A 26,739-nucleotide genomic window follows, 5' to 3' on the forward strand; every position below is an offset into this window, starting at 1 on the left:
ACTAGAACTTATTTATTTAATTGATTATTTATTCAATATCTTCGTGAAAATAAAGTAATAACTTAGGTTAACGGAAATGAAAAGGGCATTTAAATTTCAGCGCTGTGAGGGAACGTCAGCTGAGCACTGTTGTGTCCCTCAGTGTTCGTCCTCAGCGAAATTCAATTCAGTCATAAGTTTTCATACTTTCCCTTCAGACGTACAACAGCGAAAGAAATGGATAATAAATATAAAAAGAGACAATTTTATTATATCTCACCATACACGCGTGTGTAGTCGGCACTTTGTGCCAGAAGAGCTCAAGGAGCCTGCTGAAGTCGGAGGGAGGCGAAGGCTGAAGTCTGGTGCCGTACCTGTACTGTTCCCTTGGAATAATTACTCTCTTGGAGAGAGAAGGCTTGGGGTTTGGGAAAGGAGAACGAGACCAGAGAGTATGGAAACTGGGGAATATTATGAACGTATATCTACCAACGACCACGATTACAGCGCAGCACCGCAGCCCGCGTTTGTTGACTACTTGGTTCTGGAAGAAAAAGAAAGGCTTCGCGAAGAAATCGACCATGTGAGGCAGCAGATGGAACAGATGTCACTCAAACAGCGTTTTGGGCTGCAGCGATTTACCGGTTCTGACAGTGACATCCGTTTCTACACCAGGTATGTAGACATATTTAATTTAATAAAAACGCATTATACTTTAAGAACACTTTAAATATCTTGCATTTAAAGACTGATATTATACAGTGATCATACTATCTTTACTAATTGGTAGCATAAATCAGCTTTAAACTTAAAATCTATTCACTAAAAATCTGATTAACTGTATTATAATTACTTTTGTTGTTTTTACATTATTTCTATGTTTTGTACTCTTTGTTAATTGTATTTAACTTTTCAATATTTGTTAACTAATGAAGTATAAATTCATAACACACAAACCAATAACATGTGTATTAAAATACGTTATTTAATCAGTTAACAACAGATCCTGTACATTTGTGGAAACAGTTCAAAATAAAACATGGGGCAAAAAATATGTACAAATTGATGGAAACTGATTGAATGGCTTGAAACTTTTCAAGCCAAAAGTGTTGGAAGATAAAAGTAATCAACCTTTTGCTTCATTGTTTTAATGACTCCCTCATCTCTGTATATTCTTTGTATGAACATGTCGTCTTCAGTAAACACAACAAAATCACACCACTTCATCTCGGAAATGAATAGTTGGCCCTGCACCTGCCAGTAGTAAGTGTGAGACTGTTTGAGCTGTAGCACTCCACCAGAGACCCTAAGGTAGGCACAGTCCACATAGCTTCTCAAATTTGGGCACTTCACTTCTACCAGTCCAAACACAGGATCAGCTTTAGGGTCGTACACCAACCCATCTGGTGATGAGCCAAGCCAAGGTGTATCGGGGTGGATGATAAAACCACAAGGGTAGTGATTTACCTCCTGAATGCAGCAGTATTCCTCAATAGCTTTGGCTCCATTTGAAGGCCCCGCTTCATTTCTGCAGACTGATAGCCTGACCTCAAAATTCTCAAAATTTATTTATTTTTTCATTGAATTCCTAGAGAGCAGACACTGCCTTATTACATTTTATTACATTGAAGCTGATCTCATTCCCCTACACTCAACTTGTGTGGTCTCTCATTTTTCTTCATAGACCTGAAGCATCTTGCCCTCACAGAAACCTCTCCTGCCTAGTTCTTGTCAGAAACTGAGAAACAAAACAATTACAACACTAGGAATATCAATACACATGCACTTGGATTTTTCCTCAGCAGTGGAAACATCTTATACTGCCTGCTGTTATTTATGGTCATACAGATAAGAGAACATCATTCAAAAGGGAAAATCTGTAACCTTTGGAACTTCAAGCGGTTAATAAAAATTAATGCGTCTTGCGGAAGAACATTGTAGCCGGAGCTACTTCTCTATGTTTATGTCTATGGCGAGTCACGCAGGGATGTCCATACATAGTGATACAAGCCGACTGGTCTAAAATAGTCCCAAAATAAACACTATTATAGGTGTATAACGTTGTGATTCAGGATAAGACAAAAACACGGTTTAGAAAATCGATTCATAATGTACTCGCTCATATAAATTGTGTAAATTTTGAAAATAAAAAAAGTTACAGACAGCAGCTAAATAACATTGTGGTATTTTAAAGTTTAATGATATATCAACATACTAGTGTATATGTCGAGCCTGGTAATCACAGGAGAGTACCTAGACACGTAATTGTAAATTTAAATGCTGACAACTAACGTTAAAACGCGTTAACTGTTTGGATGTTTGCTAGCGATCCTATCTCGTAAACAACATCATAACAGCAGTCTTAATAATCGTTAACTTACCTTCACAGTCATGAATATAACTGGATATGTACAGCTTTAATCCTTTTTACCGTTTACTGGACTAAGCCTTGGAGTTTTCCTGAATAAGGCGGTGTACCACATTGATGTTGACTTGAGGTAAATCCTGAAGGCAGCGAGTGTAGAAAGACATCTTCACGGCCGCTTGATTTTGCACATTTGACCGGAAATGACTGAGCTGACTTATCTAAACTAGGAAGTGGCCGTGCATATAGTCCATTAGCACCTATAATGACCTGTTGTCTTTGTACTCTTCCTTGCCTTCCTTCCTTGCAGTGTCTGGCATTTTCCTGATTCCATTTGCATCCTTTTGTGTGAATTGTCTCCACCTATATGTATCCCTCCCCCTTGAAATATATATAAACTCCAAAGTATCATTGCTTTGGTTAGACTTGGATGACTGCAGCAACGCACAGCGATTTCTCAATAAAGAGTAACTTCAGTATGAAAGATATACCAACGTCTCGTGGTCTTCGCTTCTGAGTCTCCAAAACAGTGGATAAATGACACTGTAATAGGGTAATGTGTCTGCTGTGTGCCATTTAAATTTTGATGAAACTTACATTTTCTTTACTACATTGCAAAGCATATACCCCCCCCCCCCCCAAGTCATGTGCCCTTAGCTCAGACAGCAAGCCTGATCCTGTGAGGAAAAAAACACCAAGGCCTGCCTTTAACACACTTAACAATGACGATCTAAACCTTCCTGAGATCCAGCGCATAGTAGTTGAGCATGTCATCAACAATTATGCTTTTTCTGCGCAGAACCACTCCAAATGGCTGTGTTCCTTCTCAGGAAAAGCACCTAAGCACCCAGGTGAAGCTGACTTTGATACTTGGTGTCTTCATGTTGACCTTCTGTTACTGGATTCTCTTCCAATAGATATCCAACGAAGGAAAATCTTAGAAAGCCTCTTGCCACCAGCTTCTGATATGGTTAAACAGCTTGGTTCTACAGCTCCTCCTAGAGACTCGGCATACTGCTTAGTTGAAGATGCTGACGAAATTTTCACCCGTTTCCTGAACACCAACCAAGATCCTGGTGAGAAAGCACCCGATTACTTACAAAGACTACAAACACTTCGCAGTACTGCTGTGAGGAGAAATGGTGTAAAGCAGTCACCTGCAGATTGTCAGTTGCTGAAACAATTTCAGCATGGTTGCTGGGATCATTCGTTAATAGTTACCCTTCAGCTGGAAGCCAAAGCCAAGACACCACCTGACTTTGCAGAGCTCTTGTTGCTGCTTAGGACTGAGGAAGACAGACGTGCAGCAAAACTGGACAGAATGCAACGAGACTTAGGCAGTTCAAAGCACAAAGCTGCGATTCACAAACAATATGTTGTTGACATGTCTCCTTACAGTGACTCAAGTGTGTTGCAGACCTACATTTCAGAAACAGAAGCTTTGAGAAAACAGGTGGCTGATCTCCAGATGCAGCTTAGATCCTCCAAATCTGAGAAAAAGAAGAAACATGAGTCCAAATTCACAGAATACCCCAAGCACGATGACACCTAAAGTGGAGATGCAAGCTCAGCAAATGGCCGCTAAAACCAACAAAACCCTGGATTTGTTTTAGATGTGGTGAAGATGGCCACATAGCTCAGACATGTAAAGGTTCCACCAACAAAGCACTCGTGGACCAAAAGTACCAAGAGCTAAAAGTGAAACAAGATTAATGGAAGGTGAAAAATGGAGTGCCGTTAAACTGGATGGGGTTTCAGTAACAGGACATACTGAGGCCCATTGAAGCAAAGAATGTCCCAATGAACTGAACCAAAAAGAAGCAAGGTGTCAAACTCACTCATGTCTTATTTCTCATGAACTAGAAAATACAAAAAACGTCCAAACCAAGTTAAGACTAACAATTTAATTGAGGTTCAACAAAAAAATAACAGATGCAATATGTATAAACAAATAATAAAGCTTGGCTTATTGAATATCAGATCCCTTTCTACGAAAACACTTTTTGTAAATAATATGATCACTGATCATAATATAGATGTACTCTGTTTGACAGAAACCTGGCTAAAACCTGATGATTACATTATTTTAAATGAGTCCACCCCCCCAAGATTACTGTTATAAACATGAGCCGCATCTAAAAGGCAAAGGGGGAGGAGTTGCTTCAATTTATAACAACGTTTTCAGGATTTCTCAGAGGACAGGCTTCAAGTATAACTCGTTTGAAGTAATGGTGCTACATATAACATTATCCAGAGAAACAAATGTTAATGATAAATCCCTGTTATATTTGTACTGGCTACTGTATACAGACCACCAGGGCACCATACAGACTTTATTAAAGAGTTTGGCGATTTTACATCCGAGTTAGTTCCGGCTGCAGATAAAGTTTTAATAGTTGGTGATTTTTAATATCCATGTCGATAATGAAAAAGATGCATTGGGATCAGCATTTATAGACATTATGAACTCTATTGGTGTTACACAACACGTTTCAGGACCTACTCATTGTCGAAATCATACTCTAAATTTAATACTGTCACATGGAATTGATGTTGATAGTGTTGAAATTATTCAGCCAAGTGATGATATCTCAGATCATTATTTAGTTCTGTGCAAACTTCATATAGCCAAAATTGTAAATTCTACTTCTTGTTACAAGTATGGAAGAACCATCACTTTTTCCACAAAATACTTTTTTACTTAAGACTTCTTAAGTAATCTTCCTGATATCCAAAACCTCAGAACAACTTGATGATGTAACGGAAACTATGGACTCTCTCTTTTCTAGCACTTTAAATAAAGTTGCTTCTTTACACTTAAGGAAGGTTAAGGAAAACAGTTTGACACCATGGTATAATGAGCATACTCGCACCCTAAAGAGAGCAGCCCGAAAAATGGAGTGCAGCTGGAGGAAAACAAAACTAGAGGTATTTCGTATTGCTTGGCGGTAAAGTAACCTATCCTACAGAAAAGCATTAAAAACTGCTAGATCCAATTACCTTTCTTCTCTTTTAGAAGAAAACAAACATAACCTGAGGTATTTATTCAATACAGTGGCTAAATGAACGAAAAATAAAGCCTCAACAAGTGTTGACATTTCCCAACACCACAGCAGTAATGACTTTATGAACTACTTTACTTCTAAAATCGATACTATTAGAGATAAAATTGCAACCATTCAGCCGTCAGCTACATTATCACATCAGACAGTGCACTATAGACCCCCTGAGGAACAGTTCCACTCATTCTCTACTATAGGAGAGGAAGAATTGTATAAACGTGGTAAATCATCTAAACCAACAACATGTATGTTATACCCTATACCATCTAAGCTCCTAAAAGAGGTGCTTCCAGAAGTCATAGATCCTCTTCTGACTATTATTAATTCCTCATCGTCATTAGGATATGTCCCCAAAACCTTCAAACTGGCTGTTATTAAGCCTCTCATCAAAAAACCACAACTTGACCCCAAAGAACTAGTTAATTATAGACCAATCTCGAATCTCCATTTTCTGTCCACGATACTAGAAAAGGTGGTATCCTCACAATTATATTCCTTCTTAGAGAAAAATGGTATATGTGAGGATTTCCAGTCAGGATTTAGACCATATCATAGTACTGAAACTGCTCTCCTTAGAGTTACAAATTATCTGCTCTTATCATCTGATTGTGGGTGTATCTCTCTATTAGCTTTATTGGATCTTAGTGCTGTTTTTGACACAATTGACCACAACATACTTTTGCATAGAATTGAACACTTTGTTGGCATCAATGGAAGTGCATTAGCATGGTTTAAATCGTACTTATATGACCGCCATCAGTTCATAGCAGTGAATGAAGATGTATCATATCGGTCACAAGTACAGTATGGAGTACCTCAAGGCTCAGTACTAGGGCCGCTACTCTTCACGCTTTATATGTTACCCTTGGGAGATATCATCAGGAAACATGGTGTTAGCTTTCACTGTTATGCTGATGATTCTCAGCTCTATATTTCTTCGCGGCCCGGTGAAACACACCAATTTGAAAAACGAATGGAATGCATAGTCCATATAAAAAACTGGATGACGAGTAATTTCTTACTGCTAAATTCTGAAAAAACAGAGGTGTTAATTATAGGACCTAAAAACTATGCTTGTAATAACCTAGAACACTTTTTAAGACTTGATGGTTGCTCTCTCAATTCTTTGTCATCAGTTAGGAACCTAGGTGTGCTATTTGATCGCAACCTTTGCTTAGAAAGCCACGTTTCTAGCATTTGTAAAACTGCATTTTTCTATCTCAAAAATATATCTAAATTACGGTCTATGCTCTCAATGTCAAATGCAGAAATGTTAATCCATGCATTTATGACGTCAAGGTTAGATTATTGTAATGCTTTTTGGGTGGTTGTTCTGCACGCTTAGTAAACAAACTACAGCTAGTCCAAAATGCAGCAGCAAGAGTTCTTACTATAACCAGAAAGTATGACCATATTAGCCCGGTCCTGTCAACACTGCACTGGCTCCCTATCAAACATCGTATAGATTTTAAAATATTGCTTATTACTTATAAAGCCCTGAATCGTTTTGCACCTCAATATTTGAATGAGCTCCTTTTACATTATAATCCTCTATGTACACTAGGTTCTCAGGAAAACTCAGGAAATTTGATAATACCTAGAATATCAAAATCAACTGCGGGCGGCAGATCCTTTTCCTATTTGGCACCTAAACTCTGGAATAACCTACCTAACATTGTTCGGGAGGCAGACACACTCTTGCAGTTTAAATCTAGATTAAAGACCCATCTCTTTAACATGGCTTACACATAACACACTAATATGCTTTTAATATCCAAATCCGTTAAAGAGATAGTTCACTCCATTATGTGAGTCACAGACAAGAACGGTTTGACCTAAAAATATCAAAATGGGAAATACTGAGGAAACAAAGAAACCTACATCTTGGATTTTAGGTAAGCTAAAACATACCAAAATTTAATTTGAGAGTGAACTATCCCTTTAATGGATTTTTAGGCTGCATTAATTAGGTAAACCGGAACTGGAAACACTTCCCATAACACCCTATGTACTTGCTACATCATTAGAAGAATGGCATCTACACTATTTTTTTCTGTTTCTCTCTTATTGCGAGGTCACCATAGCTACAAGATCAGAGGGTCACTGCAGTCACCCGGATCTAGTACGTATCTAGACTAGATGGTGGATCAGCACCTAGAAAGGACCTCTACTGCCCTGAAAGACAGCGGAGACCAGGACAACTAGAGCCCCAAATACAGATCCCCTGTAAAGTCCTTGTCTCAGATGACCACCAGGACAAGACCACAGGAAACAGATGATTCTTCTGCACAATCTGACTTTGCTGCAGCCTGGAATTTAACTACTGGTTTCGTCTGGTCAGAGGAGAACTGGCCCCCCCAACTGAGTCCGGTTTCTTCCAAGGTTTTTTTCTCCATTCTGTCACCGATGGGGTTTCGGTTCCTTGCCGCTGTCGCCTCTGGCTTGCTTAGTTGGGTTCACTTCATCTACAGCGATATCGTTGACTTGATTGGAAATAAATGCACAGACACTATTTAACTGAACAGAGATGACATCACTGAATTCAATGATGAACTGCCTTTAACTATCATTTTGCATTATTGACACACTGTTTTCCTAATGAATGTTGTTCAGTTGCTTTGACGCAATTTATTTTGTGTAAAGCACTATATAAATAAAGGTGACTTGACTTGACATGAAAGTGAGTTAATCTCTAGCATTATTGGTCCTAAATGCACAGCTGAAATCATCATTGAAGGACAGGTTTGCAACTCTCTTCGTAATTCAGGGTCACAGGTGACCACTGTGTCCAAGTCCTTTTATGACACACATCTGTCAACCTCTCCAATCCTTTCTTGATGATCTTATTGAAGTTGAAGGAGCTGGGGGCAGACTGTCCCATACTTGGGCTATACTGAAGTTAGAATACATTTCCCAGAGAAAATAGCTAGAAAAGCTGAAACTGTTTCCACCCTTGCACTTGTCATACCTGACTACAAATTCAATGCTGAAGTCCCAGTACTGGTTGGTACCAACACCCTTGACACATTGTTTAAATCTTCTGTTGCAAACGACAAGAGTTATGCTGCTCCCAAGGACAAATTCAGACATGCACCCCTTTTGAAAATGTGTTGCGCAGATACATCCTGGGACAAAGTGATGGTAAAGTGGGCCATGTCAAACTACAGGGTCAGAAATGCGTCACCATTTCAGCGGGTCAAAAGATGGTCTTGGAAGTTTATGCTAGGAATGTGGCAACGGTTGCTGATGCTCCACTTGTAGCAGAGCCATCCACTCAGTCCAGCCTCAACAGTGGTCTGCTTTTGTGCTACTACGTTCTGACCAGTCCCAGACGAACCTCATTTAAAATTCCCATTATCCTCCAGAATGAAAGGAAACACAAGATCACACTTCCAGCTAACTGTTGTTTAGCTGAGCTAAGGCGCAGAAACAGACCCTGAGAAAATCTCTGCACTCACCACCTGGCCAAAGCCGACAAATATTAGTGAGCTGAAGACCTTTTTAGGTTTCACTGGGTATTATAGGAGGTTTGAAAGAGACTTCTCCAAAATTTCCAAACCATTAAATGCATTAACAGTTGGCTATTGTCCACCTCAAAGGAATGCAAAGGGTTCTAAGCCTGTCTCCAATTCTGGATTCAAGAAACCTTTTGGTGATAGATGGACACCTGAGTGTGACACTGCATTCCGGGCACTAATTCAGAAGTTGACCTCAGCCCCGGTGTTGGGATTTGCGAATCCAAAACTGCCGTACATCTTACATACAGATGCTAGTCTCCATGGTCTTGGTGCTGCCTTGTACCAGGAACAAGATGGTCACATGAGGGTGATTTCATTTGCCAGCAGAGGGTTGTCAAACTGTGAAAACACCCACAAGCTGGAATTTTTTTGCCTTAAAGTGGGCAGTGACGAATAAGTTTTATGATTATCTGTTTGGGTTCACTATCATGACTGATAACCCCCTCACATAAATATTAACATCTGCCGAGCTTGATGCTGCAGGACAACGGTGGCTTGCAGCCCTGTCTACTTTCAACTTCAGCATCCAATATAGAGCTGGAAAGAAAAATCAAGATGCTGATGGTCTCTCCAGGCAACCGCATGATCAAGTAGACACTGATAACAGTTCCCAGGTTGAAGACAACTGCATTAGTCAGTTCCTCTACCGGTTTCTGAATGAGGAAAATAGAATTTCCTTTTCCTGAGGAAGCAGTGGGAGCCGTTTGTCAAAAGCATTAACTCTACAGAAGCACTGTGGAACACAAAGTTGCCAATTTACCTGTTGCTCTGTAATGTCTTGCCATTGTTGCTAACGCAATCCCAGTTGAATTCCCCCAAGCTGAATTTCTTCCTGGTTCCAGCACCCTTCCCAGGATGTTGCCACATGATTGGGCTGTAGAGCAAGCAAATGATCCTGTCATTAGCAGAGTGACTCTTGAAAACTGGAAAATATCTTTCTTAACGTGTCAAAAAGCAAGAAACCCAAGAAGTCCAACTTGTGCTTCGACTGATTCACCAACTGGTAGTTCAAACAATCAATCAATCACCTTTATTTATATAGTGCTTTAAACAAAATACATTGCATCAAAGCACTGAACAACATTCATTTGGAAAACAGTGTCTCAATAATGCAAAATGATAGTTAAAGGCAGTTCATCATTGAATTCAGTTATGTCATATCTGTTCAGTTTAAATAGTGTCTGTGCATTTATTTGCAATCAAGTCAATGATATCGCTGTAGATGAAGTGACCCCAACTAAGCAAGCCAGAGGCGACAGCGGCAAGGAACCAAAACTCCATCGGTGACAGAATGGAGAAAAAAACCTTGGGAGAAACCATGCTCAGTTGGGGGGCCAGTTCTCCTCTGACCAGACGAAACCAGTAGTTCAATTCCAGGCTGCAGCAAAGTCAGATTGTGCAGAAGAATCATCTGTTTCCTGTGGTCTTTACAGGGGATCTGTATCTGGGGCTCTAGTTGTCCTGGTCTCCGCTGTCTTTCAGGGCAGTAGAGGTCCTTTCTAGGTGCTGATCCACCATCATGTCTGAATACGTACTGGATCCGGGTGACTGCAATGACCCTCTGATCTGGATACAGACTGGATCTGGTGGCCACGGTGACCTCGGAACAAGAGAGAAACAGACAAATATTAGCGTAGATGCCATTCTTCTAATGATGTAGCAAGTACATAGGGTGTTATGTGAAGTGTTTCCGGTTCCGGTTTACCTAATTAATGCAGCTTAAAAATCCTTTAACAGATTTGGATATTTGTTAGATTTGTTGAGCCATTTTAGTCATCACTGATCACTTTACCAAGTATGCTGTAGCAATTCCAACAGCTGATCAAAAAGCAAGAACAGTTGCTAAAGCACTTTGGGGTAACTTCTTCATTCATTATGGGATACCAGAACGACTGCACAGCGATCAGGGTTGAGATTTTGAATCTGCTGTGATCAAAGACCTTTGTCTTTTGTTTGGTATAAAGAAGCCTAGGACCACTCCTTACCACCCACGTGCAAATCCCATGGAGCAGTTTAACTGAACTCTTCTCAAAATGCTTGGAACTCTTCAAGAAGAAAACAAGATCAAATGGCGTGATTTTGTGCAGCCTCTGGTACATGCATATAACTGTACAAAAACACGACACCACCGGTTTTCTCCTTATCAGCTAATGTTCGGGAGACAGCCTTCCCATAGATGTAGCCTTTGGTATCAAACCTGAAGGGGAAAAGAGAGTTAGTCATGCTGGTTATGTCAAAAAGCTTCAAGAGAGCCTGCAAGAAAGCTAAAAAATTGCTGTTGAATACAGTAAGAAGACAGCTCTTCGCAACAAGCAACAGTATGATCTGAAGGTGAGAGAATCCACTTTACAAGCTGGAGACTGTGTTCTCATCAAGAATGTTGGCATAAGAGGCAAGCACAAGATAGCTGGCCAATGGAGCAAGACCATCTACCAAGTAGTCAAGCAAATAGCTGATTCTCCAATTTATGTCATAAAGTCTCTTACTACTGACGGACCTGAAAGAACCCTCCATCGAGATTTACTCCTGCCCTGTGGTTTTTTTAATCCCCACCTATTCCAGTGATGAGGACAACAGAATGGATGAAGGGAAAGGAAAAAACGACTTGTTCTAGGAAAACGCTAATAGTTACAGAGGATGACGATGAACAAGCGTATGATAGTGATGGAGAACCAGATTTCTACTTCCCCCAAATAATGCAGGATAAGACATATCCTACCATAACCATTGTCAAGGACGTGCCCTACATAAAAGAGGTGGAAAAAGTTCCTGTGAGACAACACTGAATCCAAATGCACAACCATTTGAACCTTCTGGAGGTGTGGAAAGTCTTGATATTGATTTTGAGCATGTGCAATTGGATGGGAGAAACACAGAGGAAGAAGTAGCTTTTTCTGAAAAGGGAGAAACAAACTTACCTGAGGACATCCTGGAAGAGAATGTGGGAAACTCACCTGTCAAGGAACTGGATTCTGAGGCTGCTGGGGTCAACGATGATGAATGTACAGGTCCTTCTCAAAAAATTAGCATATTGTGATATATTGTGATATTTTCCATAATGTAATGATAAAAAATTAAACTTTAAGGCCATATGCTATCGCCCAGCATTAAAAGTAAGTAAAGAACGCTCCCTTTAAAGTCACTTACATTGTCAGTTAATGGAGCTCTTTTTTTACATCATGTGCATTTTGTTGATTATAATGAGAGAACTTGAGTTTAATCGTGAGGACGGTTTATTAATCCATCCATTCTTTAAAGTTTCAAAGATTTCTTGTTTTAGGCTAATTTGGCATAAATAATGTGAACGAAATTATATGGTGCTTCACGTTTAAACATGCAACAATTTCTTAATCAGTATACAGACAAATGTCTTTTTTTCTGTCAAAAAAAAAAATGCATGTTGTTTTATTAAAGGAATTTTAAAATATAAATTAAAATATATGAAAATATTGACATTTTGCATATTAATCCATGTAGCCTAGCTCACTAAAATAGGCTTCCACTTTTAATGCTCAGATGCAAAGTAAACCACAGTTTCTTTTGAATAATATAACAGATAATTCATATAATATAAATAATACTGCGCACCTTTTACCTGTGTCAGATCTAAAATATTGACATTTATCCTGCTGGAATTTGTTCTAAGAAATGCACATAACTTCGTACCAAACTTTCATTTGTGAATATCACATATTAAATATATAAAATATTTTAAATAAAATATTAAAAAATTTGCATATTGTGATATATTGTGATATTTTCCATAATGTAATGATAAAAATTTAACTTTCATATATTTTAGATTCATTGCACACCAACTGAAGGACCCTGAGGAAGATTGTGGAGAAGGACCGATTCCAGACATTGGGGGACCTGCGGAAGCAGTGGACTGAGTCTGGAGTAGAAACTTCCAGAGCCACCGTGCACAGGGGTGTGCAGGAAATGAGCTACAGAGAAGCAGCACTGGACTGTTGCTCAGTGGTCCAAAGTACTTTTTTCGGATTAAAGCAAATTTTGCATGTCATTCGGAAATCAAGGTGCCAGAGTCTAGAGGAAGACTGGGGAGAAGGAAATGCCAAAATGCCTGAAGTCCAGTGTCAAGTACCCACAGTCAGTGATGGTCTGGGGTGCCATGTCAGCTGCTGGTGTTGGTCCACTGTGTTTTATCAAGGGCAGGGTCAATGCAGCTAGCTATCAGGAGATTTTGGAGCACTTCATGCTTCCATCTGATGAAAAGCTTTATGGAGATGAAGATTTCGTTTTTCAGCATGACCTGGCACCTGCTCACAGTGCCAAAACCACTGGTAAATGGTTTACTGACCATGGTATTACTGTGCTCAATTGGCCTGCCAACTCTCCTGACCTGAACCCCATAGAGAATCTGTGGGATATTGTGAAGAGAAAGTTGAGAGACGCAAGACCCAACACTCTGGATGAGCTTAAGGCGGCTATCGAAGCATCCTGGGCCTCCATAACACCTCAGCAGTGCCACAGGCTGATTGCCTCCATGCCACGCCGCATTGAAGCAGTCATTTCTGCAAAAGGATTCCCGACCAAGTATTGAGTCCATAACTGAACATAATTATTTGAAGGTTGACTCTTTTTTTGTATTAAAAACACTTTTCTTTTATTGGTCGGATGAAATATGCAATTTGGGTTTTCATGAGCTGTATGCCAAAATCATCAGTATTAAAACAATAAAAGACCTGAAATATTTCAGTTGGTGTGCAATGAATCTAAATTATATTAACTCTTCAACTCTGCAGACCCGGTACCGGGTCCTAAAATAGCATGCAAAATGTTTGTGTTTCATTTGCATAGCCTTCCTTATATGGTATCAGGCCATATATGGGTTCATTTGAAAGCTTAGAGTGTTTTCTTTAAAAAGAATACCATTAATTGGGGTTTTATGATACATACAGTAGTCAAATTAAGCTAAGAAATATATCCCCCCCCCCATAAATTTCCGTCTAACGATTGCGAATAATTTTTCAGAAGAATGTGTATTTAAAATATTTTTCACAAAACAGTCAAGTCATATATCACAAGAAAGCTCTCATTCTCAGAAATTTTATTCTGTGACAATCACAGATCGAATGATCTTCAACAGAATCGCGATGTAACATTTCTCACCTCATTGCAAATTATTGTTTATCCATCTTAGCACCGCTAAACAGCCACACATACCTATATACTCGATATAATCTTTTAGATTAGAATCTCTTCTTTCAAACAAGACCATTTTTATGTTTCTGCATGCTTCCATTGCTGAGATATAAAGCGTTTTGTACAAGTGCGCAAAAGAGGTCCAAAGCGCTGTGAGGGCTGACCAGATCTCCAACTCATATTGATGTGTCCAAAAGCCTTTCTTCTGCTATAGACATCTGATCTCTTTTGTGAAGCGCTATTAGTCCTTATAGCTGCCATTTACAAGCCGTCCCCTCCAGTTAGAGGTGCGAATTCAGCACCAGCAGGAGGGAGGGAGTGGACAGCGACTGCCCAGTCCTTTCCGCCGGTGTGACACAAACGAAGCGCTGGCCGATGGGATATTGAGTTTTTGGCTGCTTCTGAACAAAGACCACGCGAGGCGAAACTACAAGTGGGCGATTCGCCGTATTAACAATGAATAATATTCATAATACAAGTTATGGATGACCACCGTCGCCGTGGAGAGGTCAGGACGCGCATCTGGTAAGCGTATACGCGTGCTACTTGCTTTTATACATTTGATTCTTTATTCTGAGGCCTGGAAGCTCCGCTAGCAATAAGCTAATCTCTTTATTTTCATTATTGTACAGTATTTGACCGCATCTCAGTGAAGGTACAGTAAACAGTACAGTATTGGGTGGATGAACATAAATTAGTTTGTCGACGCTCCGAAGTTCGCGTACAAGCTTCGGGGAGCGGGGTTAGCACTGAATCTGAATCAAAACAAACAGACACGCTGATAAAACATCAAAATATTATAAATGAATGAGACAGGCGAGGTCTCCCAATCTTTACACGATGCAGAATAGACATAAATGAAATGATATTAAGCTGGAGATTGTGGATTCTATTTTAGATTTTGATAGACCAGATATTTTTTATAATTTTATGCATGTTACTATTGTGCAATTTGACTTATTCTCTTTCAAAGACTGTTCAGTAAACACACACACAAAAAAAGCACATTGTATTGAGATGGTTCATCATATGTGAAACAAGATAAATAATACTATTTGTCACAAACAGCAGCTTTTTATGTAACTTCTGAGTGTTTTCTGTAAAATAATATACAGAGATCACATTATTCCATACTGGAAGTTTGCAAAAGATGACTTCATACTTATTTAGACTAAAATTTGATACAAAAATGGTATTATTCCTTCCTTCAGTTGGAATAGAATAACTTTTGCATAGATTAGGATATAAAGAAATTTCTTTTTTCTTCTATTAGCTGACATGTGCTGGAAGCACATGACATTGGTCTGAAGTTGCTAGGCCTTTCATTGCCTGAGCTATACCATTTCAAACTTCAGTTTACACAAATAAAATAAAAAAGCCCCTTGTTTTTTTCCCTATTTATTATAACACAGACAGCATATATTGTCATTTTTATCAATTTCAACAGTGTTTTATGTAATTTCAAAGGGTTTCCTTTAAAATTATACCAAACTTTCTGAGCTTACACTTTAGCATTAGTATAGGGAAGCATTCAAAATTAGGTAGGAAAATGGAAAAACGGAAATCCCCAAAATAGCATTTGTGCTTAAGAGGTTTAAGAGCTGTTCAGATTAAAACTGGCAGCTCTGCAGTGAGTCAGTGTCATGGACGGAGGACAGAGCAAGTGGAAATATATTTTCTAGTCTATATTTCCATCTCGTTATGACGCTGGTTTAGGATTTTTTTGTTCTATAACTTATTTGTAAATAGACAGGCTTGGGAGGGTTACTTTAAAAATGTATTCCGTTACAGTTACTAATTACTTCATAAAAAAGTATTCAGTAACGTAATCCAAGTACCACAATATGGAAGTAATGTAACTGATTACTTTTGGATTACTTCTGGATTACTTCAAGGTCAAATTGTGGCGAGTGGGGGGGGGCCGAGAGGCGTGGGAACGAGGAGTGAGGCCAGGTGTAGTGATTGAAGATGAGCTGCACCTGCGCCCCACCGCCAGTATCGAGTCCCACGTAGGAGATGGAAGGATATAAAACTGGAGCGACGACCGTGAAGGACGAGAGAGGACCAGGCCTGGGACATTATTTTATGTTTTGGCTTTTATTTGTGCATCGGGAAGAAGGAGGCAGGAACCGGCGCACAATCAAAAATCATTTTAATATTCGAAAATAAACAAAACAGAAAATAAACACAAATAAAAGCCAAAACATAAAATAATGTCCCAGGCCTGGTCCTCTCTCGTCCTTCACGGTCGTCGCTCCAGTTTTATATCCTTCCATCTCCTACGTGGGACTCGATACTGGCGGTGGGGCGCAGGTGCAGCTCATCTTCAATCACTACACCTGGCCTCACTCCTCGTTCCCACGCCTCTCGGCCCTGCCCCACTCGCCACACAAATATTATATTTTAAAAACAACATTTATTAATTAAGAATTTCACAGCCCTGAATTAATATATATGTAAAGGACTATACAGATATCTAGTGCATGGTATTGGTATAACAGATTTTGTTTTATTTTGAAGAAAATATAATAAGAAAGAATTTTAGGAAATGTTTCTTCAACAGGAAAATAGAGAATACAAATTCATTTTTTTTTCCAAGCAAATATAATAAGAACACAATTTTTTGACAATGGAACATTTTTCTTCAACAGGAAAATAGAGAATACAAATTCATTTTTTTCCAAGCAAATATAATAAGAAATTTTTTTTTTTGGCAATGGAAAATGTTTCTTCAACAGGAAAATAGAGAATAAAATTTTTTTTTTTTTTCAATGAAAATATAATAAGAACAATTTTTAGACAATGGAAAATGTTTCTTCAAAAGGAAAATAGAGAATACAATTTTTTTTTTTTTTTATCTTTGCAAATATTAAACCAATTTTTAAAAGTGCAAATGCTTCTTTAGGTTGGATGTCGAATCCTTCGATGAAGAAAGTGTTTTCTTTGCTGAAAGGCACAGTTTGCACTGTACAACGTTGTTTGCAGTTTCTTCTTTTTAAACAAAATAACAGTGTAATTTCCATGAAATGAACGCGTTTTTGCAGCAGTGATTCAATCTGCGTCTGAGGAGATTGTGGACAGCTGTTATTTGCACATGCACCAACGGGTGGCACACGTGACTCGCGTGAGTCATTAATCAAGCTGCACTTAATATAGTGTTATTATGCCAAAATACTGATTTATTTAGTTTTAAATTAAACCATTGTAATCCTGAAAGTATTCCCCCTTTTTTCAAAATGTAACTATAATCTGATTACTATGATTTTTGACGTAACTGTAACGGATTACAGTTACTTGATTTTTGTAACCTGATTACATAACGCCGTTACATGTATTCCGTTACTCCCCAACCCTGTAAATAGAGCAGTCAATGTCTGTGTCTACACCAGAAGCGAGAGTTGTCATCCGTGCTCCACTGCACTAAAAGTGTGTCCAAACTTGATGACATCACACTACAGTGTCAAATCATCTGAACGCAGTGTCAGAACATTTCATCATAAAAAGAACGAGCAACAGTTCACTGATGGGGATCATGTCCAGTGTAGACAGCATCACTGTGTTCTGTTTTCTTTTGTCAGATCGCGCCACTTGTGTCCGGTGTAGACCTGGCGTGCGTTTTTTTAATGGGTTATGTTACAGCCCTGCTTATTTTTAATGTTTTTATTAAATATCTGTATTGACTGCATGGTCATATCATCGTATTATTTACTGCCATGGGACCTAAAAGATTAAAGCTTGACAAGTCAAGCAACGAGCATTTCTGCAGGTTGATTTTGGCGGATGTGCTGTGCTTTGGGTTCGTCTTCATTTCGTCGGGTGAAACATCTTTCTCACTCGGCAGCAGAGTCTGTGAGTGGATTGAAGCAGTAACAACTTCTCCTCCGCGCTCAGAGCATTTAATATTCACTCCAATCTGCGCTCACTGATAGCACTCAGAGCATTTAATATTCACTCCAATCCGCGCTCACTGATACCAGAAACAATGCTCGCATTCACTCCGTGCATTAAGTATTTCAGTATGTTTGAAATGTTATGTTCATAACATAGTTATAAAAAATAATAACAATAATAAATAAAAATAACAGGAGAGTTTCTTTCCTATCACATGCCAAACTAATAACATTGTAAGCATTAAATCTTTAATTGCTGCTTTCTGCTGAGCAAATTTTGTTTTTGAGGAAAATAACAGTACATTTTTGTCAGTTATTTTATCCAAACAGATCGATGAATTTCTTCAAGATTTCGAAACCAGATAGCCTAATGATAATGTAGTAGCACTGAAAGATTAAATTAGTTTGAATGCATTATTGTGAAAGCGATTGCGTGTGAATGTGCTGTATTTGTTTAAATCATGCTTTAACCCGAAAGTAATCAGTAAAAGACAGAAACTCCTTAGCCTTTAAGATGTGACATTACCGTGAGGAAAAAAAAACCATCATCCAAAACAAACCATGGCTAACAGTCAGACTCAGCCGTTTATTTATGATCCAGAATCAGATCCCGAGGCTGAAACTGAACGAGAGCAGCAGCAACAACGACTCGCTCCGAGCGGGGCTCGAACCCGGGTCTCCGGCATGGGAGGCGGACGCACTAACAAGGAGGCAGAGATATTTTAAGCAGTTTTACTCACTGCCTGCAGTTCCAACACACGATTGTGACACTCTTTCGTTTGGATTGCATCATCCTTAAGAAGTAAACGATATGCAAATCCGTCGTCAAACTGGGCCTTGTTTGTAAAACAAGCATCTTCGAAATGCAGGGAACAAACAAAAACACTTGCACAACTCTGTTGATGCTCTGTAAAAATAAACTCCATCCACTGGTCCATTAATGCTGTTTTTTTTTTTTTTTAATGCTGTTTTTTTTTTTTTTCGCGACGCTCTCGCTCTGATCAGTGAATGAATGTCTGTGCTCAGCCTCTCAGTGCTCTGCTATATGGGAGCGCACGCTCTTCCGGCAGACGTGCCCTTAGGACCCATATAAGGAAATTCTGCTCCATCTAACGTCACACAGAGTCATACTCGAAAAAAACTTTCCGAAACTTGTGACAAACCGGAAGGAGTATTTTGGGAACAAAAATACTCCTTCAAACGTACAACTTAATTTTTGAAACTTTGTCCATGTTTAGCATGGGAATCCAACTCTTTAACAGTGTAAAAAACTCAGTATGCATGAAATAGCATTTCACCCCCCCTTTAAAATAATTACAATTTCTCATTTTACACAATTATTAGGCTACTTCTGCATGTGCTTTGTGGCAAACTTAAAGCATGTGCTTGAGCGTGGAATATATTAAGAATTATGTAAATTTAATATAAACCTCTGATTAGTTGAATATAACAAACGAACGACTAGAATTAGAAAAATCTTACGTGGGGGCGGACCATTTTTTTTAGTCTATGACCAAAACCACAGTCCTATATAAACCAGTTCAGCAAGTGAAAGCCTCATAAGACACTGTCCATATGAAAGAACAAGAGATTCACACCTTTATCTCAACCCCCACAAGACATACATGACTACCCCCAAAAACCCAGCCCCCTCCAGCTGAAGAGAATTCATTCTGTTTTTTGGCTCTGAGGAACGGTATGTTACTGGGCTGAAACATGCCCGCACTCAGCAGCACTACTCTTTGTATTCATTATTTTCTCGCAGCCCTTATTATTATTTTCACAAGACCATAATGATAATAACAAATTATCAATTAATAATTAATCATTATTTTACGAAAATCATTGTTATTTGTGATCATGTGTGTTTGCAGAAGGCTTTAAGACCAAGCGGAATCCTCTGCTCCCGCCTCACAGCGCACGGGACTCCGCTAGAGACAATTGACTCCGGAGCTTCACTGTCTGCGGTTTGACTTTACTGAATCAGATTGAGGCGAACACAACTTATTGATCATGAGACCAACATTTAGCAAGCAGGAAAACATTCATTCTAACTGAAGGAATACGTATTTCATTGAGCTAATGCTACTAAAGAGAGAGAGAGAGACTAGTCTAGGGCTATTCTTAAACTTGGAGCTCATTATATTGAAGGACAAATCCAAGCACCAGAAATGTTATACATTTTATGCAGTGCTTTAAGTGGCCCGGTTTGCACCAGTACTCAGTACCACCACTTCCAAATATAGCTCTTGAGGACATCATTTGAACATCTGTTTTAATAGAGGTTTTAATCTTTTGCCTGCGCTGCCGCTTTTCAGAGTGCCATTCACACTGCAAGCTTCCTAATTCGTCCCATTGAGAGCAGAGACTACATTACTAGGCTAGTGACAAATGGTCAAAAAGTGCTTTAGTTTTTGAGATACCCCTACCGGAGGTAGAACTAAACCCAAGAATGTTTTTCCTCATCTCTAAGGTCTCCCATATATGAAATGGATTCTTGGCTAAAAATATTTTACTGCTAAGATTGTTAAATTAACAGATATTGTTATACACCCCCAAAACCAATAAAGGACTAAAATATAGCCTGTCCGTATGGGAGTTAAGGCACATAAACTAATGCAGATCAATCACACAAGCTCTGAGTGCTTTGAAACTTGTCATGTTTCTAATCAGGAAGTTGATTTAACTACTAGAAAAGACTGGATGTCAATATCTTGATTTATGGAATAAATAGAGACATGTAAACACATATCTAAAATAAGCGGACATGCACAAATTTCATATCTATGCAGAATGTTTTCATTTACTTGCTTGCTTTGCCTGGGATTATCATAGAAACACATATGATGGCTTGTTGGAAAGATGGGGTTGTTCTGTCACTCAATGTATGAGGTGTCCAAAATGAATGAAAATGGAACACTGACATCTAGTCCAAAGCCCATTATCAGTGGTGAGAAGAATGTTGAGAAATTCAAATATAAGATACATCTAATAATGAAATATTTCATATGGTACCTTGTACTATGTGGAAACAAAGATTGAAATCGACAGATAACACCTACCCATAGCACAAACAGGAGACCAGGAGTTTAAACTTAATGAACTTTTTAATAAAACTATAACTTAACTTCACACAATACAACTTAAATTACTGTCTTAAAACAAATGGAAATCTAACTAAACAAACAAACACTCTTTAGGGAAATGAGCCCTGTCTTCTCAGGCTGTTTAGTTCATTTTCTAGCAGCAACCATTTGGAGCATGAACTGCTTTTGGTAACCATTGGAAAAGGGTCTGGCTGCAGACTTGCACTTGCACTCTCAGACACTTGTGCTTCCGTTAGCGACGTCACTTGCAGTCTTTATTTTTTATTTTGTTCTATTTATTGATAACTTTTTGTTTGAATTTCCCAAAATTTTATAACAGTTGCCAGGTGGCGAAGACAAGAAAAAATAAACTAAATTACAATGTCACTTGCAATCGCTACTTGCACTCTCTGCTACCTCTGACGTCACTTGCAATCGACACAAATCGAGCCTGTTGCCAATGGAGACAATACGCTGTGGTGGTGATTAAACGATTAACACTAATTTAGTACTATAACGTACAGGGTCCTGCAAAAAAAAGACAAGCACGGACCTCGGCCACAGAACAGCAGAATATGAACGCAATGCACAAAGTCTTTCGTTAAGCATTTTCCTCCTGTAGAAAAAACAAACACTTAATATGGCATAATGTATTCAGATACATCAAGTCCAATTAAAAGATAAAATTCGATATATATAGTTATTATTCAATGTACTAAAAGGCAAGCAGATGGCTATGAACACAATGTGCAAACTTTGTCCTCCCATACAACATAACGCTTAGTGTGGCCTAATAACAGACTAAGATGATAAAGACAATTCAGTAGGCCTAGCCTATTTGTCTTGTTGTTGACTCAACGTATATACAGACCAGCAAATATGAACAGGCATTATGCATTAAGTGATTTGAAAAGGATCAACTCCGTACAGGCAAGAAGACGAGTAGCTACAGAACGCAGTGCGTTAAATTGTACATTAAACGTTTTCCTCCTATAGAAAATCATTATAAATAAAACACATAATGTAGCTTAATGGACAAAGACAATGATATAAACGAGTTGTAGACAGTTTATTGTATATGGGAAAATGCTTAACGTGAAACTTTGCATGTTGCGTTTATTCTGCGCTCACGTGCTTGCCTGTACATATTAGTTATGTATTTTAATAATGTAGAGAATCATATTGAGTTTGGCCTTTATCATCTTAGTCCATTATGCCACATTTTGCGGTATGTGAGGAAAATACTAAATACATATTCCTTTTATTAATGAACTGTATATTTAATTTGATGATAGCATCTTAATTTATTAAGCCATGTTAAGTTTTTTTTTCCCCAATGGCAACATGTACAATTTGTGTTAATTGCAAGTGATGTCACAGGTAGTGGAGAGTGCAAGTAGTGATTGCAAGTGAAATTTTAATTAAGTCTTTTTTAGTTCTTTTTTCTTGTCTTCGCCACCTGGCTACTATTATAAAATGTTGGAAAATTCAAACAAAAAGCAATTAAAAAAATTCAACAAAATAAAAAATAAAGACTGGAAGTGTTGTCACTAGTGCAAGTGCAAGTGTCTGAGTGTGCAAGTCTGAGAGTGCAAGTGAAAGCCTGAAGCCAGACCCTCTTGGACTGCAACACACCACTCATCCACATTGTCATCAGTGACAAAGTGGGTAATATCTGGACAGTCTGGGAAAGGGCAAGAGCAAAACTCTGTGCAGGTCAAGCCCACTGAAAGACACTGGCATTTGGTGGCATCGGTGCAGTTTCAGTCTTTACAGTAGAGGTGGGTGAGGTCTCTAACTCCTTTAGGTGCTGGTGCCTTCTGGAACATCACAGATTAAATGCAGCCACCTTCTCTGAGCCTCCATCCTCTACCACCTGGGATCCAGAAAAGAGGTTTGGCCAGGTGGCTGTAATGCTACACTGCTGTTTGGTACATGGCTCTCAGCACATGTTGCTGGAAGCCATCTTCTGTTGGGGGTAGATTTGCTGCTGACAAATCTGTGGTAGATGCTAGTGTGTACCTCAGCTCATCCAGTTTGGTGCAAGGATCTCCATCTTGGTGCCTCTTCTTTGTCTTTCAAGATCTTTGATTGAGTGTTGGTGGTCATATCTATCAAACACTATAACGACACAGCTGTTACCTTCCTTTCCCATTAAAGTTGTGATCTTTTTCCAGACACACTCACCCAGGTCATTGAACGTTTGAAAGGCTGAATCATTGAGACTTTGAAGAAGATCCATGCCATCAATGATATATGCTGATGGTTCTTTTTACACTTGGCAGCTGCTGTTGTCATCTTCAGGCTTCCATCATCAAAAAACAAAAAGGGTGGCACAGCTGCGAGTTCGTGAGACATCACAGTCTCCATGGGCACCTCTCTTTGTATGGAGACAGCCAGTAATCTTCGAAAGAGCACGTCTGAGTCCATGTGGACCTTCTAGATATGATGACTCCAACTGATGTTTTCATATCCTTGAAGGTTGTACACTGGTTTCTTTTCTATGGCTCCCAAAAGCTCTTTGTTCTTTTTTTATTTTAGCAGACGTTGTTCCATAAAGATGGCATTCTGAGATTCTTCTCAGGTGCAACCTGACCACTTGCATCTTGATATCAAGATCAAAGGGATTCTGCCTCTTCTCCACAGTTTCCATTATCTTCTGTATTAAACATTTGTATCGTAAAAGTTGGTATTAAAACCTTATATTGCTATCATATACTGTTGTATAACAACATTAACACACCATTTACCCAAAATCATGTTTAATCTGAGATACGAGATTTATGACTTGGGAGCGGGGAGATACAAGGTTACCCACTTATTGATAAGGATGATACAGACACAGACGTCGCTGCTGCCTGCAGTGTTCATCAAAGTCTGCGGTCGCGTCGAGCCTTTTGACAAAAGATAAGGCTTTAAAGGGTAAATAAACCCCTGGTCAGAGCCTGACTCCACCCACTGGCAATGTTTGAAAAATGCTGAAAAGTGGGCAGAGCACAGCGGAGATAGAGGGGACAAACCAAGGGCAGGGCTGAGCATGTGGAGCATGAACCTGAGACCCGCAGTGACAGATTAATTGACAGCTGTTGTCAGAGTCGCTAAAATGGAGAGTGACTCTAGTGACTCTAGCTTTGCAACAGAGCGTTCATTTGAAGTAGAGGACTTTTCTCCCCCACCTTCACCTTAAGTGGAGGATGTCGAGGTGTCTGAGGACACAGGGCTAGGGCCTGAGCCATATCAATTCAAGCCACTGGCTCAAACTGCGGTCTTAACTCCCGGATTCTGATCGGCATCCGACGATGCTAGCGAAGCAGACGCGCAAGAGAGAATGGGGCCAATCTCCGAGAAAGGCATTGCGTCGCTTTTCAGCGTGAGCTTTGTGGAGAAGCCCATTTCCACCTCCTTTGTGTTGGAGAAGCAATCTCACATAAAACGCAGTTTGTACACTCCAGCTCTAGGCGGGAACTCGCAGTCTTTCAGGCCAAGTGCATGCAACCACTGGTGCCTAATTTTCAAGTCTGCTGGAAAACTATACAGTCCGTGCTGTTGTAACCAGCACGTACCATCCTGACCACTGTAAAGAAATCTATGCTAACTTGAAGCTATCCTAACTGATGCAAATCTATGCTACTAACTAACTATGCTTCTAACAATACTAAGGTTACACTAACAACTATGCTATTAACGACATATGCTACACGAAATAATCTAAATAACTATATAAATGCTATGCTAAATAGATGCTAAAATACTCTATCCTGATCATTTTCAATACTCGCAATTCCAACTCATGACTCACTACAGTGATTTTGACAGAACAAGATGGTTTGATACTGCCAAGGGCGTGGTAGCTCGTACCAAGGGCATGGTGATCTGGTAACTGCTTACGTCATGTACCACCGCAAACATGCAATAGGAAAAATCTAAAAATTAAGGTGAAAAATAATCTGCCGCAAACAAAGTCGACGGTCGTGTTGAGCCTTTTGACAAGAGAAAAGGCTTCAATAGTTAACCAAAGCTAACTGTGGTTACATACATCTTCCTAAACTCTATTTTAAACATTTAAGAGCTATAAAAGTGAAGCAGAACAAAAAACGATGAGGTGACTAGGCTGTAATAGGCGGAAATTAGCCTAATCTGACCGCAAATTTACCTTCGTGGTTCACAGGCTTCCTTCTGCACCGAAGCATTACAGCTATGGATTTTTAACAAAACAAGCCTACTCAAATGTATCTAACCTAACTTTTTCATTCATTATTGTCAAAAACAAAACAAACAAAAAAAACAGAGTTATGCAAAGATAGGCTTACTTGGTACCAGTAGACAGACCTTTTTTCTTCCATAAATAAAACCTGTTAGCCTACTTGGGATATTTTACATGCACAGTGCCAACTTCGAGTAAGTAAAATAATAATAAAACAAGAATTTAATGCTGGTATCCAAAACATTTAATTCAATACAAGTAGAATTAGAAATTAGATATATTTTAAAACTTCAATGCACACGTATAATAAGCCTAGTAATAATAACCCTAGTACTATCAATCATAATATACTTCTACAGAGACTGGAAAACTGGGTCGGGCTTTCTGGGATGGTACTCAAATGGTTCAGGTCATACTTAGAAGGGAGAGGCTATTATGTGAGTCTAGGAGAGCATAAGTCTAAGTGGACGTCCATGACATGTGGAGTCCCACAAGTGTCAATTCTTGCACTGCTCTTGTTTAGCCTGTATATGCTTCCACTAAGTCAAATTATGAGAAAGAACCAAATTGCCTATCACAGCTATACTGATGATACCCAGATTTACCTAGCCTTATCTCCAAATGACTACAACCCAATTGACTCCCTCTGCCAATGCATGGATAAAATTAATAGTTGGATGTGCCAGAGCTTTCTTCAGTTAAACAAGGAAAAAAACTGAAGTCATTGCATTTGGAAACAAAGATGAAGTGTTCAAGGTGAATGCATACCTTGACTCTAGGGGTCAAACAACTAAAAATCAAGTCAGGAATCTTGGTGTGATTTTGGAGACAGACCTTAGTTTCAGTATTCTTGTCAAAGCAGTAACTAAATCAGCATACTATAATTTAAAAAACATTGCAAGAATTAGATGTTTTGTTTCCGGTCAAGACTTGGAGAAACTTGTTCATGCCTTTATCACCAGCAGGGTGGACTATTGTAATGGGCTCCTCACCGGCCTTCCCAAAAAGACAATTAGTCAGCTGCAGCTCATCCAGAACGCTGCTGCCAGGATTCTGACTAGAACCAGAAAATCTGAGCATATCACACCAGTCCTCAGGTCCTTACACTGGCTTCCAGTTACATTTAGGATTGATTTTAAAGTACTTTTACTCGTATATAAGTCACTAAATGACCTAGGACCGAAATATATTTCAGATATGCTCACTGAATATAAACCTAACAGAGCACTCAGATCATTAGGATAGAGTCGGTTAGAAATACCAAGGGTTCACACAAAACGAGGGCAGTCCGCCTTTAGTTACTATGCTGCCCGCAGTTGGAATCAGCTTCCAGAAGAGATCAGATGTGCTAAAACACTAGTCACATTTAAATCTAGACTTAAAACTCATCTGTTTAGCTGTGCATTTATTGAATGAGCACTGTGCAATGTCCGAACTGATTGCACTATATTTTCACAGTTTTTTTTTAT

The 26,739-nt window shown here is 39.1% G+C and overlaps 1 protein-coding gene across 3 annotated transcripts in view; it reads right to left on the reverse strand.

Moving 5' to 3' along the window:
- LOC128021605 (uncharacterized) overlaps positions 1-26,739 on the reverse strand; it is a 232,326-nt gene that overhangs the window by 162,568 nt on the left and 43,019 nt on the right. The window contains exon 2 of one of the 3 annotated variants that reach the window (XM_052608924.1): positions 10,525-10,629. The exons of the other annotated variants lie outside the window; for them this stretch is intronic. The gene's annotated coding sequence lies outside the window, so the exon portion shown is untranslated. The remainder of the gene's footprint in view (positions 1-10,524; positions 10,630-26,739) is intronic. 3 annotated transcript variants of the gene reach the window in all.

Source organism: Carassius gibelio, chromosome A2, assembly GCF_023724105.1.
Source record: "Carassius gibelio isolate Cgi1373 ecotype wild population from Czech Republic chromosome A2, carGib1.2-hapl.c, whole genome shotgun sequence".
NCBI classification, from domain to species: domain Eukaryota; kingdom Metazoa; phylum Chordata; class Actinopteri; order Cypriniformes; family Cyprinidae; genus Carassius; species Carassius gibelio.